Here is a 14,444-nt window from a genome sequence, read left to right on the forward strand (position 1 = left end):
CCTGCATAGCGTCCGACAAAACCCCGAGATCTACAAATGTACATGTACATACATGTTTGAGTTGTGTGGATGTGCACACAAGAATTGAAAACAAAAATAGAAGCTATAACAAGTAATAGGTACTAGTCGGGAGCTCCCGACTAGGGAATACCATGAACCCTCTTATTTCAACACCAAATGCAGTTCGCAACTTCGCAACGCGCTCGTTTAAAGTAATATATGTTGGTTAGTGATTGTACACATTCAAAAACTACCGGTACTTTTTTTTTACATTTCGTACGCAGCTATAATAGAATGGTGTACGAAGACTTTATTCAAGCCAAAAGTGTGCCTTTCTTTTGTTGTTTCCTAATCATTTTTTTGTTAAGGTAAGTTAATTAATAGATGAAACTGCATTTAATCTTTTTTTGTTGCTCTTCTGCAAGTACGTAATTTTCGTTACCAAAGAATATTTTAGTCGCTGTACGAAGATAGTATCGGTACACTGTATTGTATTTCCGGCTGAATCTCAACATGCTTCCAGAATATTAGCGACACCAACACAAGAGGAATCCACAATTTCAAAATCAAAAATCTAGCAAAGAGAAGGTTAACCGTCAGAGGTCTATCCCGTGAGGAACTGACTCCAGCACTTGAACCAACGTAAGTTGACCCGTCAATGTCACGTATTCGACAACGATGGTTTTCTAACCAAGCCAAAAGTTTAACTCCCAATCGTCGATGACACTTATAATTTTGTAGGGATAGGTACCTGTAATCTGGTTCACCTTGTACCGGTTGAAATTCCATTTGAAGTCAAATCTATCCTTTGGGGTAAAATAATCCTTTTTTTTTCATTCTGCCAACCTTAAGTTACTTCGACGACAAACTGGGCTTCGACATGCTGATGCAAGTAAACGCTAACATCGAGCATACAAATGCTGCTATCAAATTTGAAGATCAATAAAGCTTATGATATACATTAATGTTTATTTAAAACGAGAAAGAAACGATATTTTCGGCACGCCGAAGATCGCCAACGCAAAGATATTCTTACATTAATTTCTTGCATAAATTTGCAACTGATGGAGATTCAGGAAACTCCACCTGAATTGTCAATAAAAATGGTGTCGACGAGCTCGGCTCTAACTAAATAGAATAGTTAGAGAGCAGCAAGTATCCCATACCGAAATTTCAACAATTCGGTCAAAGATGGGTAAAACTCAATTATATACAGCAGGACCTGAAATCAGCATTAAAATGGAATAAAAGCCGCTTTCTCAGTAAGCAATAGGAAGTACAATTTTTTGTATATCGGTATAAGGGTATATAAGGGTATATTGTATTTGTGCAAAATCCAAATGTATGTAACAGACAGAAGTAAGTATCGCCGACCCCATAAAGTATATATATTCTTGATCAGCATCAATAGCCGAGTTGATCTAGCCATGTCCGTCTGTCTGTCCGTCAGTCCGTCCGTCCGTATATATGAATGCAAGGATCTCTTTAGATGTAGGTGCTCCTAGTGCCTGCGCAGATCGAGTTTGTTTCCGATAATCGATAACTTACTCCGTTTTCAAGCAATCGATAAAAATCGATATCCTGTTTTTTGGCCAATTTCGGTAAATAATATAGCTTCTAAAATAGAATATATATATGCATTTGGTGTTGGAAGAAGAGGGTTCAGGGTATCCCCTAGTCGGGAGCTCTCGACTAGAACCTCTTACTTGTTTTTGGAATGGTCTAGTTATATTTGAAAAAACAATAGTTGATATTGTAAGAAAGGCGTTGATGACGTTACACTATTTTCAGAAAACAGAGAGAACCATGACAAGCACATTGAATGGGTCCTAAAAGCGTAAAGTACTTAGGATTTGTTTCCAGAGGGGGATGAAAGCTGCATTTTAAAAGCTGCAGGCAATACAAAACTTGAAGCCACCCTTAAATTTGTTTGGCCCAAGATCATGTTTGGGGCGTTTCAGTTATTATACGAGCATATGCCATTATATCCTTACCTCTTACAGAGTTATTGAAATATGACAATGGATATTTTAGTGCGAGCCAATAATAGAAAGTTCAAAAGAAGTTTGTGCTGACGCACTGATACATCACAATATAAATGCCGTAGAATTGAAAAGTTTGTACTTTTCTACTCAGTGAGCTGTCTCTAGCAAATACGATCAAGACCACAGACATGCCGGTTAATTGCTTGGAGAATCAAATAAGCATTACGATATTGATTTCCCGTATGTCATGTTATACTTTCCTTAGACCCATAAAACTGCTACAAAGAATACAGGAAGTTGTAAATGTAGGGGCTATCAGCGCTACACATTGCGAACTTTTAATTCTTACTCTAAGCGAAACTGTCATCGCGCTTCTAACAATAGAATGTAAAAGAACTATCAACTCAGTCAGGAATAAACAAGTAAAAGACTCAAGTCGGGTTTTTTTTCGCATAATCCACCTTTTTTGGGGTGTAAATGCTCTATACATGGATCTTTAGGAATATTCATTCATGCTTTTATCTTTTATTCATATTCTTTATATTATTTGGAACATTCGCCCCCTCTTGGTGAAACATTGAGTATTTAATCTTATTTTACCTCAAAAAATGACATAGTGAAGGCCTGTTGCTGAAATTTTAGAAATTTCATCCGCTTCACTATCATGAAATAAAATGAAAAATTTAAAAAGTCCACCAATGTAATCATGCAGAGTCACTTGCTCTGTTAGAGATACACAAACATATACATATAATCGTTACTCTTGTCGTGTGCTTAGACAATCTGACCAAACCTCTTTTGTTGTAATTTTTATGTAATTAATTGATTTCAAACTCTGGCAGTGGTCAGACGCAATAAATTACAATTAACAGAAATTATTAAATAACTTAGCGACGTCCAAACTAAATCAAATTAAAATATTTGGAATTTTGATTTTTCTGTGAACGGATTTTAGCTGGCCCCCGGGCAGAGAGATTGTTTAGACAGTGTGGAAATTGGACTTACTTGACAAACGGTGCATTTATTGCCTCGGCACAAGCTCAAGAACTCCAGTTTATTTCTTCTGCTGGCCGGTCTGTGGGATGCTTGAAGTGGATCTGGACAACGCTTGGATTTCGGACATGCTCAAGGAAATTTTGGTAACTAAATAATGAAAAATTAGGTATTGTGTGCTAAAAACTGATGAAGAATAAAATACATCATTTGTGTGTGTACAATTGTCGGTAACCTTTAAAGGGCAGAGAAATCCATTTTGGGTACATTTAATTGATCTATATGCATAGATATAAGTTAACAACAAATAAATTCATACAGTCCCAATAAGAAGCATTGCAACACTTCATAAGAAGTGCAGCAGAATGCTGACTTGGTGTCTGTGCCATTTCCTCCACGCGCCGACTGGCAACCGCCGAAAATTCCAAGAAGAATTGCCCAACGCGCCAACAACGTCAGCAGCGACGCCGCTGCCAACGCCGCTGCCGCTAAGTCACAGGTTACTAGGGCTAGAATTGATTTAAGTTTATTCAGTTGCAAATTAACATCAAATAAAGGAAGTCTTGCTTCCCTTAAAATTATATTTTTTTATCGTTTAATAATCTTTGGAATTAAGTGGCGCCCGAGCAGCGACCGGCTCGTGTTACAACAGAACAAAACGCTTCTACGTACGCGTTAGTCGGTTATACGCGAAAGTAAAACCAGTGCAACTCTCGTCGATTAAATTCAACGATTGGTTAAATTCGCGAAAGGCAATTGGAACTTAATTGTTCAATTTTGCCCATCGGTGGACAACGCATCTTGTAAGGCCCGCCCGCAGGATACTCTCAACAAAGACTGTTCGCAGGATCCCCAGTAGATACCCAGAGGCTTCAAAAAGGATGAAATCCGGACCGGCAGGGGAGGTTGCCACATCAGGAATAGTACTGTAAGTTAGAAATTAAGTGAAACACAAAAAAACAAACAAACAACTAACACAAAAGTGAAATAGAATTATAAGAATAATAAATACTAAATATTGTAGAACAATAAGCAGGATAAAAAAGTGTAAAACGTAAGCAACTATAAAGACTACGAACGTTGTATAAATTATTTCCAACTTTGCGACTCCCAAGGGACCCTCCAAAGTAGAAGGAAGAAACCAGCCACCGATTTTTAAAAGAAAACAAAAACGATCAAAAATTCAATTAAAATATAGAGTAAAAAATTAACACTAGATTTTAATATACTTCGAAAATATCTTAAAATGTACAATATAAGTTATATATCTCGTTTATGGCTAATGAAAGCGATTTAGTTAGGCCCCCAATAGTATCAGATCAACCACAGGTAGGCGGACATAACTTGAACAGACAGCAACAACGACATATCGACAGACAAAACGAACATTTACAAAATAGAGTCATGGCGAATAACGCAGAACAGATGATAGCAGCCACGGTTAGCCAGATTTTGGCACAACAACTGCCGACATTGGTAAAGCAGTTAGTCAACCCCTCTAGGGAGTTTAGTGACGTAGACGACCAAACAATAACTGCCAACCACAATTTGAATGACTTAGACAGAGTTCCGGACATAGTTAAAAGCCTCAGAGAATTCTCCGGTAATCCAGCAGAATTTAGCTCATGGAAGAAGAGTGTAGATCGTATACTCTCAGCCTATGCAGCTGAGGCAGGTTCGCCAAAATACTTTGGCATATTGCATACAGTGAGAAACAAAATCACTGGCAATGCCGACACGGCCCTCGAGTCGTATAATGTTCCCCTAAATTGGAGCGCTATCTCCAAATGTCTCACGCTGCACTGGGATCTGGGAACATTAGAATATCAGATGACAATGTTAGTGCAAGGTAACAACCAAACAGTAGAAGAATTTTACCAGGTCGTTTACAACCACTTGTCGCTGATATTAAATAAAGTAGGCTGCATGGAATTAAATAGGGAATCCGAAACCCTTATGACAAAAATATACCGAGATAAAGCATTAGATACCTTCATTAGAGGTTTGAAGGGAGATTTACCACGATTCTTGGAATAAAGGAGCCAGCAGCTCTACCTTCAGCCCTTCACTATTGTTTAAAACTAGAGAATCAAAGCTATCGCACTAACATGGCTTTGAATAGAAATCAACAGACACATGCCAGAAACCCAAATAGAAATATACCACCACCTACACTGCCACCTCGAACAGCTCAGCCTTCTTTCGCTCAAACTTTTAGGCCACCACCCATTAGCTTCAGGCCCCAACTCCCGATCCATACACCTTGGCCAACCAATACAAACCATGGACCACCGACTTACAACAATAATGGACCGATTCCACAATATCCCAACCAACGAACCTACCAGACACAACCACAACAGGTATACATACCCAATAGACCTTCTGCACCAAAACCCCAACCACGTCCTAAGCCAATGGACGTGGACCAAAGCATCCGCACGAGGATGATAAACTACATGAACAGACCCAATTTTGAAGTAGGGAAAAGACCTCCACCACCAACAAACGCCACGGACAAAAAACAAAAAAAATTCAACATACAAACAGGAGAAGAACGGACGGAGACAGAAAGCACCGACAACTATGTGACTATGGAGGAATACGTACAATCAATGCTAAATTACGAACAGCAGACTGAATACGAACAGCCATTAAACGAATTCGCCCAACAAATTGAAGAAACAGATGACGGACAAAATACCCAATACGAACACTCAGACATTAATTTTTTAGGATAAAGAGCTCCTCTCTTCCTTACATAGAATGTAAGATGGGGAGCGGAAAATTACTCAAAATACTAATAGATACAGGATCAAACCGAAATTACGTCCAACCAAAATTCGTGTCCGAGCCTATTCCAAACGAAAAAACCTTTGAAGCCGTCACAGTCGGCGGAAGCATTAAAATTACACACCACAAGTTCGCTAATCTTTTTAATAGAAACGATATAAAAATAAAATTCTTTCTCTTACCCACCCTAAAATCATTTGACGCCATATTAGGTAACGATAGTCTAAAGGAACTAGGTGCTGTGATACAAAGCAGCAAGAATCTACTAATAATCAAGAACAACAAAATAGAGGCGGTCAACACGGTAATACCACGGACAGAACATATGACAAACGAACAAAAAAATAGCCTTAATCAACTAGTTAAAATGCACCCACACCTATTTGCCAATCCGGACGAAAAACTGACATACACAACCAACGTCAGAGCAGAGATTCGAACAAAAAACGACTCCCCCATATATTCAAAATTTTACCAATTTCCAATGTCTTTAAAAGACGAAGTACACAGCCAAATCAAAGAACTTTTAGAGGACGGAATCATCCGACCCTCCCGATCCCCGTACAATTCACCTGTGTGGATTGTTCCGAAAAAATTAGATGCCTCCGGGCAAAAGAAATATCGCATGGTTATAGACTACAGGAAACTAAATAAAGAAACTACCGCAGACAAATACCCTATACCCGAAATCAACGAGGTACTAGCACAGCTAGGCAATAACAAAGTTTTCTCTGTCTTAGATTTGAAAAGTGGCTTTCATCAAATACCCCTTAAGGAGTCAGACATAGAAAAAACTGCCGTTAACAACGGAAAATACGAGTTTACACGACTCCCATTCGGTCTCAAGAATGCGCCCTCAATTTTCCAGAGAGCTCTTGACGACATCCTTCGTGAGCATATTGGAAAAATATGCTTCATTTATATTAACGATATCATTATCTTTAGCAAAGATGATGAATCGCATGCGCAGCACCTTGCCGCCATATTCAGAACTCTACAAGAAGCCAACATGAAATTTCAGTTGGACAAATGCGAGTTCTTTAAAAGCAGAGTAGAATTCCTGGGATTTGTCATCTCAGACAAGGGGATAGAAACTAATCCAAATAAAATTAAGACAATAAGGAAGTACCCACTTCCAAAAACACTCAAAGATTTAAGATCGTTAATTGGCCTTGCCAGCTATTATAGGAGGTTTATAAAAGACTTCGCTAAGCTGTCAAAGCACCTTACCTCTCTTTTAAGAGGGGAAGATGGACGCGTGTCCAAAAATCAATTAGCTAAAAAGCTCATTAATCTCAACGAAGAAGCGATCGAAGCATTCAATAAAATAAAATATTCCCTAGTTTCGAATGAGGTAATTCTCCATTACCCGGACTTTAGCAAAGAAATTCATCTGACAACAGATGCATCCAACTTTGCTATTGGGGCTGTCCTATCCCAGAACAAGCAACCCATTTGTTTACTCTTTAGAACTCTCTCTAAAACAGAGGAGAACTACGCCACCAATGAAAGGGAAATGTTGGCAATAATTTGGGCCTTAAAAGCCATCAAGAATTATCTCCACGGGAAAGCGAGTGTAAAAATATACACCGACCATCAACCCTTAACCCAGTCTCTTAGCAGTTGGAACGGCAACGTTAGGATAAAGAGGTGGAAAGCTTACCTAGAAGAGTTCGATTACGAACTCCTCTATAAGCCAGGTAGGGATAACATTGTAGCCGATGCGCTATCACGTATCCCTGTGATCAATAATATTGGATCAGTAGCCTCCACCCAACACAGTGCAGATAGTTCAAGCCACAACTTAATTCCGAGCATAGAAGCTCCAATTAACGTATTCAAAAACCAGATATTTCTCAATAGAGCCAACGAAACAAATTACTCGACCCAATTTCTCAGAACACGACCTTACGCAAATACTGAAAGCTCATCTAAACCCATCCGTAATCAACGGAATAATAACCTCAGAAGAAATAATGAGCCAAGTTCAGCAGATATATCCCCAACATTTTAGTAACTTCAAGATTAGATTCACACAGTCTGAATTAAAAGATTTAACGAATGAAAAAGAACAAGATAAGAAGATATTGGTAACACACAACAGAGCCCACCGCAACGCACTAGAAAACAAAATGCAATTTTCCGAAAGATTCTATTTCACAAAAATGAAGCAACGAATAACAGAATTAGTCAAACAGTGTCAGGTTTGTAAAGAAGAAAAATACGATAGGCATCCCACTAACCCAAAACTCAAAGAAACACCAATCCCCGAATACCCAGGACATACAATCCACATCGACATATACACGACAGAAAAAAACTTAGTACTAACAGCAGTAGACAAATTCTCGAAATTAGCTCAGGGACGAATTATCAAATCTAGGGCAATAAAAAACCACTTCATGAAATCCTTTTTTATTTTGGCGTACCTAAAGTAGTTGTAATAGATAACGAAAAATCCCTTAATTCAGCTTCAATCACTTTCATGATGCAGGACCAATTAAATATAGAAGTTTATAAAACACCACCCTACAAAAGCGCAGTGAACGGTCAGGTAGAACGATTTCATTCAACACTATCAGACATAATGAGATGCAACAAAAGAAAACAGGAATACAGAACATTCGAAGAACTACTTAACAAATCAATATACGACTACAACTACACTATACACTCGACAACTAACAAGAGACCATTAGACATATTCTTCGGCAGAAACGTGACTACGGACCCAGACCAATACGAAAAAGCTAGGAAGGAGAACATTGACAGACTCAAACAGAAACAATCGACTGACATGCAGAATCATAACAAAAAACGTAACGACATACGAACTTACATACCTGGTCAAGAAATATTCGTCAAAGTCAATACCAGATAAGGTACCAAACTGTCACCCAGATACAAAAAGGAAATAGTTAAAGAAAATAGAAACACAACCGTATTAACAACAACTGACAAAATAATACATTAAAGCAATATAAAAAATACATAAAAATTACAGATTCCTATTAATGATGACAATAAAAGCAACAGAAGGACACTTGGAAATTTTGAACTACACAGACGCACAAACAATTACAATTCTAAAAGGAATAGGGAAACTACAGACATCGACAACACGAATCGTACAAGTCATAGAGCTAGAACAGATCAAAAACGCATTAGATTGTCTCCTTTTTTACACTGAAAAAGACTTAAGAACCAATACTTTATACCACACTTTACGTCACGAAATAACGCAAGCAATTGTCACTTTCGACACAATATCACTTTTCCATAAACGAAAGAATAGAGCGATCAACATTATAGGCACAGCTTGGAAGTATGTAACCGGCAGCCCGGACAATGACGACTTAATAATGCTTACTGACAACATAAACAAACTTATAGAAAACGACAATAAACAGCTTATCATAAACAGGCAATTAGAAGATCGAATTAATAAACTCACGAAAATCTCAAACGATTTAACCAATAGCATAAGAAAGGAATCTCTCATAAGTGATGAGATAGCTATTAGCTTACAAAATCAAATTAGGCTCATAAAAGAAGAAATAATTAATATTAAGTACGCCATACGATGGGCGAAATTGAATTTAATAAATACATTCCTACTTGGCGAAAAAGAAATAGAGATAGTAAACGATAATTTTAATAAAAGCAACATGCCACCTCTAAGTTTTGAAGAAATGCTAGAATTCGCAGATGTATCTATTTTGCATAATGGAACCACTCTGTTTTATATTGTAAAAATTTCAAATTTAGAAGAAATAGAATGCAAAAATACTATAATAAAGCCAGTAGTGAAAAATGACAATATAATAAATTTAGAATCTAATCTATGGCATAAAGAACAATTGTAAAAGATACCATAATATTAAAATTTATAACAAATCAAAAATTGTAAACTTGAACACTAATAATTGTATACCTAAGTTAGTTAGCGGAGAGCAAGCGCTCTGTGGCTTTAGCAATGCAGATCATATCCCGGAGATCGAGGAAATCGACGAGGGACTTATACTAGTGAACGACTTCAACGGCACTATTAGATGGCAAGAAGAGAAGAAACGCGTGAGAGGCACCTACATGATTAACTTCTGGAACGAAACCTTATTCATCAACAAACAAGAGTTCAGCAACCTAGAGGTCACCGTCATCAACAAACAAGAGTACAGCAACCTTGAGGTCACCGTCATCAACAAACAAGAGTTCAGCAACCTAGAGGTCACCGTCATGACCCCAGGAAATCCCACAATACAAATAACCCCAATAGAAAACGAAAGAATAAAGATTCTTTCTCTGGAAGCATAAGAAGAATTGCACATCAACAACATAAAAAACATGAAAAAACTTCAGACGCACTCTATAGCAAATAGAGTCGGTTTCATAACTCTGTTCACAGTTGCCATCCTTCTTACCTGTGTATTACACGTAATGAAGAAAAATAAGAAAAATATAATACTGCAACTAAACAAAGAACAAGAGAGACCCAAAAAAGAACCAACATATATCCAAATACAAAATACAGATGCCAACAACCTCAGGTTCAACAACATACCTTTCTTCTGATGATCGCTTGAGGACAAGCTTAAATCAAAGGGGGAAGAGTTAACAACAAATAAATTCATGCAGTCCCAATAAGAAGCATTGCAACACCTGATAAGAAGTGCAGCAAAATGCTGACTTGGTGTCTGTGCCATTTCCTCCACGCGCCGACTGGAAACCGCCGGAAATTCCAAGAAGAATTGCCCAACGCGCCAACAACATCAGTAGCGACGCCGCTGCCAACGCCGCTGCCGCTAAGTCACAGGTTACTAGGGCTAGAATTGATTTAAGTTTATTCAGTTGCAAATTAACATCAAATAAAGGAAGTCTTGCTTCCCTAAAAATTATATTTTTTTCTTCGTTTAATAAACGTGCGATACGCACTCGTTTATAGTTATAAAGATAAATTAAAAAAAACGTTCCTTGGGCAGCGTTCGAACTCGCAACTAATCAATACTATCGCCGTCTCTACTCAACAGCCAGACGAGCCAAAATATAAATAGCTTTCTTGGTAGGGTTCGAGCCCGCGCCACATGCCAATGACTCTACTCAATAGCCATACCAATAATTGAGTGTTATAAAAAAAAAAAAAACAAATTAAAAAAGCAGCACAGAACATGAATGAGTATGTGTACGTGTTTACAGATATTCTTCGAATTTGCGTCGCAAAAACACAAAATAAACCTATAGGTAGCTAGCAATTAGCGCAAACTGCAAGAATTTCTGTATACATGTGCACCCACACATTCAAGCGTCTACTTCGCATTCTATCAACAGCATTCCAAATGTGATTGTTTTCTGTGCAGCTATTTTAATTCGTATTTTCTCACTAATACACAATTAGTGGTATGGCTGTTAAGTAGAGGCATAGCAAGTGGTACGGTCCGTCACGAGTTCGAGCCCTTCCGGGGAAACTGTTTTTATTTTTTTTTTGGCTGGTGTAGCTGTTGAGTAGAGTCGACAGCAAGAAATGCGGCAGTTGCGAGTTTGAACCCTGCCAAGGGAACTTTTTAATTTATCTTTTTGACTTCCAGCGAACGCGTTGTGAAGTTGCGAACTGCATTTGGTATTCGAATAAGAGGGTAGAGGGTATTCTCAAGTCGGGAACTTCCAACTAGAACCCCTTAGCGAAATAGTTTTGCACTTACAATTGACGCAAAGTACTTATGCTTAATCCATGAAATGCATGCATTATCGTACACTGAACCCATTGAAATGGGTATAATGTATCTTTGCATATGTATGTAACAGGCAGAAGGCCTATCCGTATGTATAAACGCAAGGATCTTATAAACTTTAAGAGATAAAGACTTCAAGTTTTATCTGTAAGTCCTCCTAGTCCTTGCGCAGAACGATCGATAAATTGCTCCGTTACCAAGTAATCGATAAAAATTAAAATCAGCATCCTGCTTTTTGAGCAAATTGAGTAAATAATAGGAGCTACAGTCACCAAAACTGATATGTTGTTGCAGCGGCTTAAACCTTTAGAAATTGTATTTCTCACCCTGAACACAATATTTGATTTTGTGCAGATTATATTGCGAGGCACAAATTTGGAGCATTGCAATTTCTTCTCCGCTATTCTTCCGCTTCCCTGATTTGCTTTTTGGATTTTCATTAATAGACAACAACAATTTGTCTAGCAATTTGCACTGATAAAATATTACTGTGTTTCTTGATTTAATTTATGCACTTGGTCACAACGTGGTTGTTACTGCAAGGTATCACCAAAGACAATATAAGACAATACTAAGATAAGTAACGCCCATACATTTGAATGCGACGCAAAATTTCTAGCCTGGCCTTTCATCTGGCCTTTGAGGCTTCGTACGGCATGCATGCCGACTGGTTGTTCGTTCTCTAAAGACCAGACGAACGAATACCGAAGTCGCGGATTGCTGATGCTGACACGAGCTACGAAGTTAGTCGCCAGCCTGCCTTCAGCAAAGCTGGTCGATGCTGCTTTGCGTCGCTTCGTTTTCGAAGTACATTGAGCGAAAAAGTTTAGAACTTACGATCGACGCAAAGTGCTTGTGCTTTATCCATGAAATGCATGCTTTATTTAAATGATATATTACCCTAGATATGAACGATTAATTTTACAGGAAAATTTAAGAACTTATATAATTTTTACACAAGGTGCTTCTTGCGCAATAACTATGTTAAGAAAATAGCACACATAGATTGATTTCACTTTTCTTTTGGACAGTGTATGCTCGAGAAAAGTTCTTGTCTCAGCCACGAGCGCGCGTGCACCGTTTGTTGTATGCGTGAATTATGCATGCATAAGTACATCAAAATATGTATATATGTGTTGTTATTAACTGCTCTGGCTTTAGCTGGCAAGAAATTAATTTTGTTAGTTTTCTAGCGCAGATCACGACCTATCCCACATCTATCTCCGTACAAAATATGTATTTTTAAGTCGATGCAAATATTTATATCATTTTTATACCCTGAACCCATTAAAAATGGGTATAAAGGTATATTGTATTTGTGCAAAATCCAAATGTACAGTATGTCAATAAAGTGTTTTTACTAACAAAAAAAAACTAATTTTTTGGGTTTAGTTGAAAATAAATGTACCTAAAAGTGAGAATTTTTTTTCAATTATAATTTATTTCGATTCTATATTTCTCCTAGAACTTAATGGCAAAAAGAATTGTTAAATAACATTACCCAAACATTTTATAAAATTAAAAAACTAAAAACATTCACATTTTATGCTGTCAATAAAGTGTTTTTACAGCTACGGTAAATTGTTTTGCCGTTCTCTTTTGGGTGATCCCGTTAGATTTGGGCCCATGCGTTTTGGCTTCTCTTGTGTCTTCGACTTTTCTTGTCATTTTCTATTGCAATTTATAACGTTTTGCTTTAATTTTATGAAAAATAAAATGCCAGGAAAAAGAACAACTTTTGAAGTCGCTCAGCTGGTGTATTATAACCATCAGATGGGACGTCAAGTCTCGGAACTGGCTGATATGTTTAATTTATCAAAAGCAACGATATACAACATATTAAACAGAGCCAATAAGGAAGATAGGCTAGAGGCAAAGCCAGTATGTGGTCGACCCTGCAAAATTTCTGACAGAGATAAGCGAAAAATTCTGAGAAAAATTGAGAAAAATCCACAAATTTCGCTTAGGGATATTGCTCAGGAGTTCAAGGAAGAAAGTGGTGTTGATGTGTCACATGAAACTGTCCGAAAATTACTGAATTCCAATGACTACACATCACGAGTTGCCAGGAAAAAACCTCTACTATCGGCGGCGAATATTTTGAAGCGGCTATCGTTCGCTCAAGTCCATGTAAATAGTTCGAACGATTTTTGGAGTAACGTCATATTCTGTGACGAAAGCAAGATGATGCTATTCTACAACGATGGGCCATCCAGAGTCTGGAGAAAGCCACTAACAGCGTTGGAAAACCGCAATATTATTCCAACCGTTAAATTCGGAAAACTATCAGTGATGGTGTGGGGGTGTATTTCGAGCAAGGGTGTAGGAGATTTGACCTTCATTGAGAATACCATGGATGCTAGACAATATCTGAGCATTTTACAGACACATCTCGTCAGTAGTGCACAGAAATTTGGATTCTATGAGGACAATAAGCCAATTTTTAAATTTTACCAGGACAATGACCCGAAGCATAAAGCTCATATGGTAAGAGTTTGGCTGTTGTACAACTGTGGAAAGGTGTTAGACACTCCACCACAAAGTCCAGATATGAATCCAATAGAAAATGTGTGGTCATATTTGAAAAAAAAAGTCGCAAAGCGGAGTCCAAAATCAAAAACTGATTTAAAAGCTGCTGTACTGGAAGAATGGCAGAAGATTCCAGAAACATACATACAAAACCTTATTGTTTCAATGAAACGGCGATTGCAGGCTGTATGTGACGCTAATGGCAGCCACACAAAGTATTAAAAAAAAATATTCCTGTTTTTTTAACATTGTTATTTAGTAATAAAGTTTCGTGTAAAAACACTTTATTGACAGCATAAAATTTGAATGTTTTTAGTTTTTTAATTTTATAAAATGTTTGGGTAATGTTATTTAACAATTCTTTTTGCCATTAAGTTCTAGGAAAAATATAGAATCGAAATAAATTAGAATTGAAAAA

Source organism: Drosophila virilis, unplaced genomic scaffold, assembly GCF_030788295.1.
Source record: "Drosophila virilis strain 15010-1051.87 unplaced genomic scaffold, Dvir_AGI_RSII-ME tig00003822, whole genome shotgun sequence".
Classification (NCBI taxonomy): Eukaryota; Metazoa; Arthropoda; class Insecta; order Diptera; family Drosophilidae; genus Drosophila; species Drosophila virilis.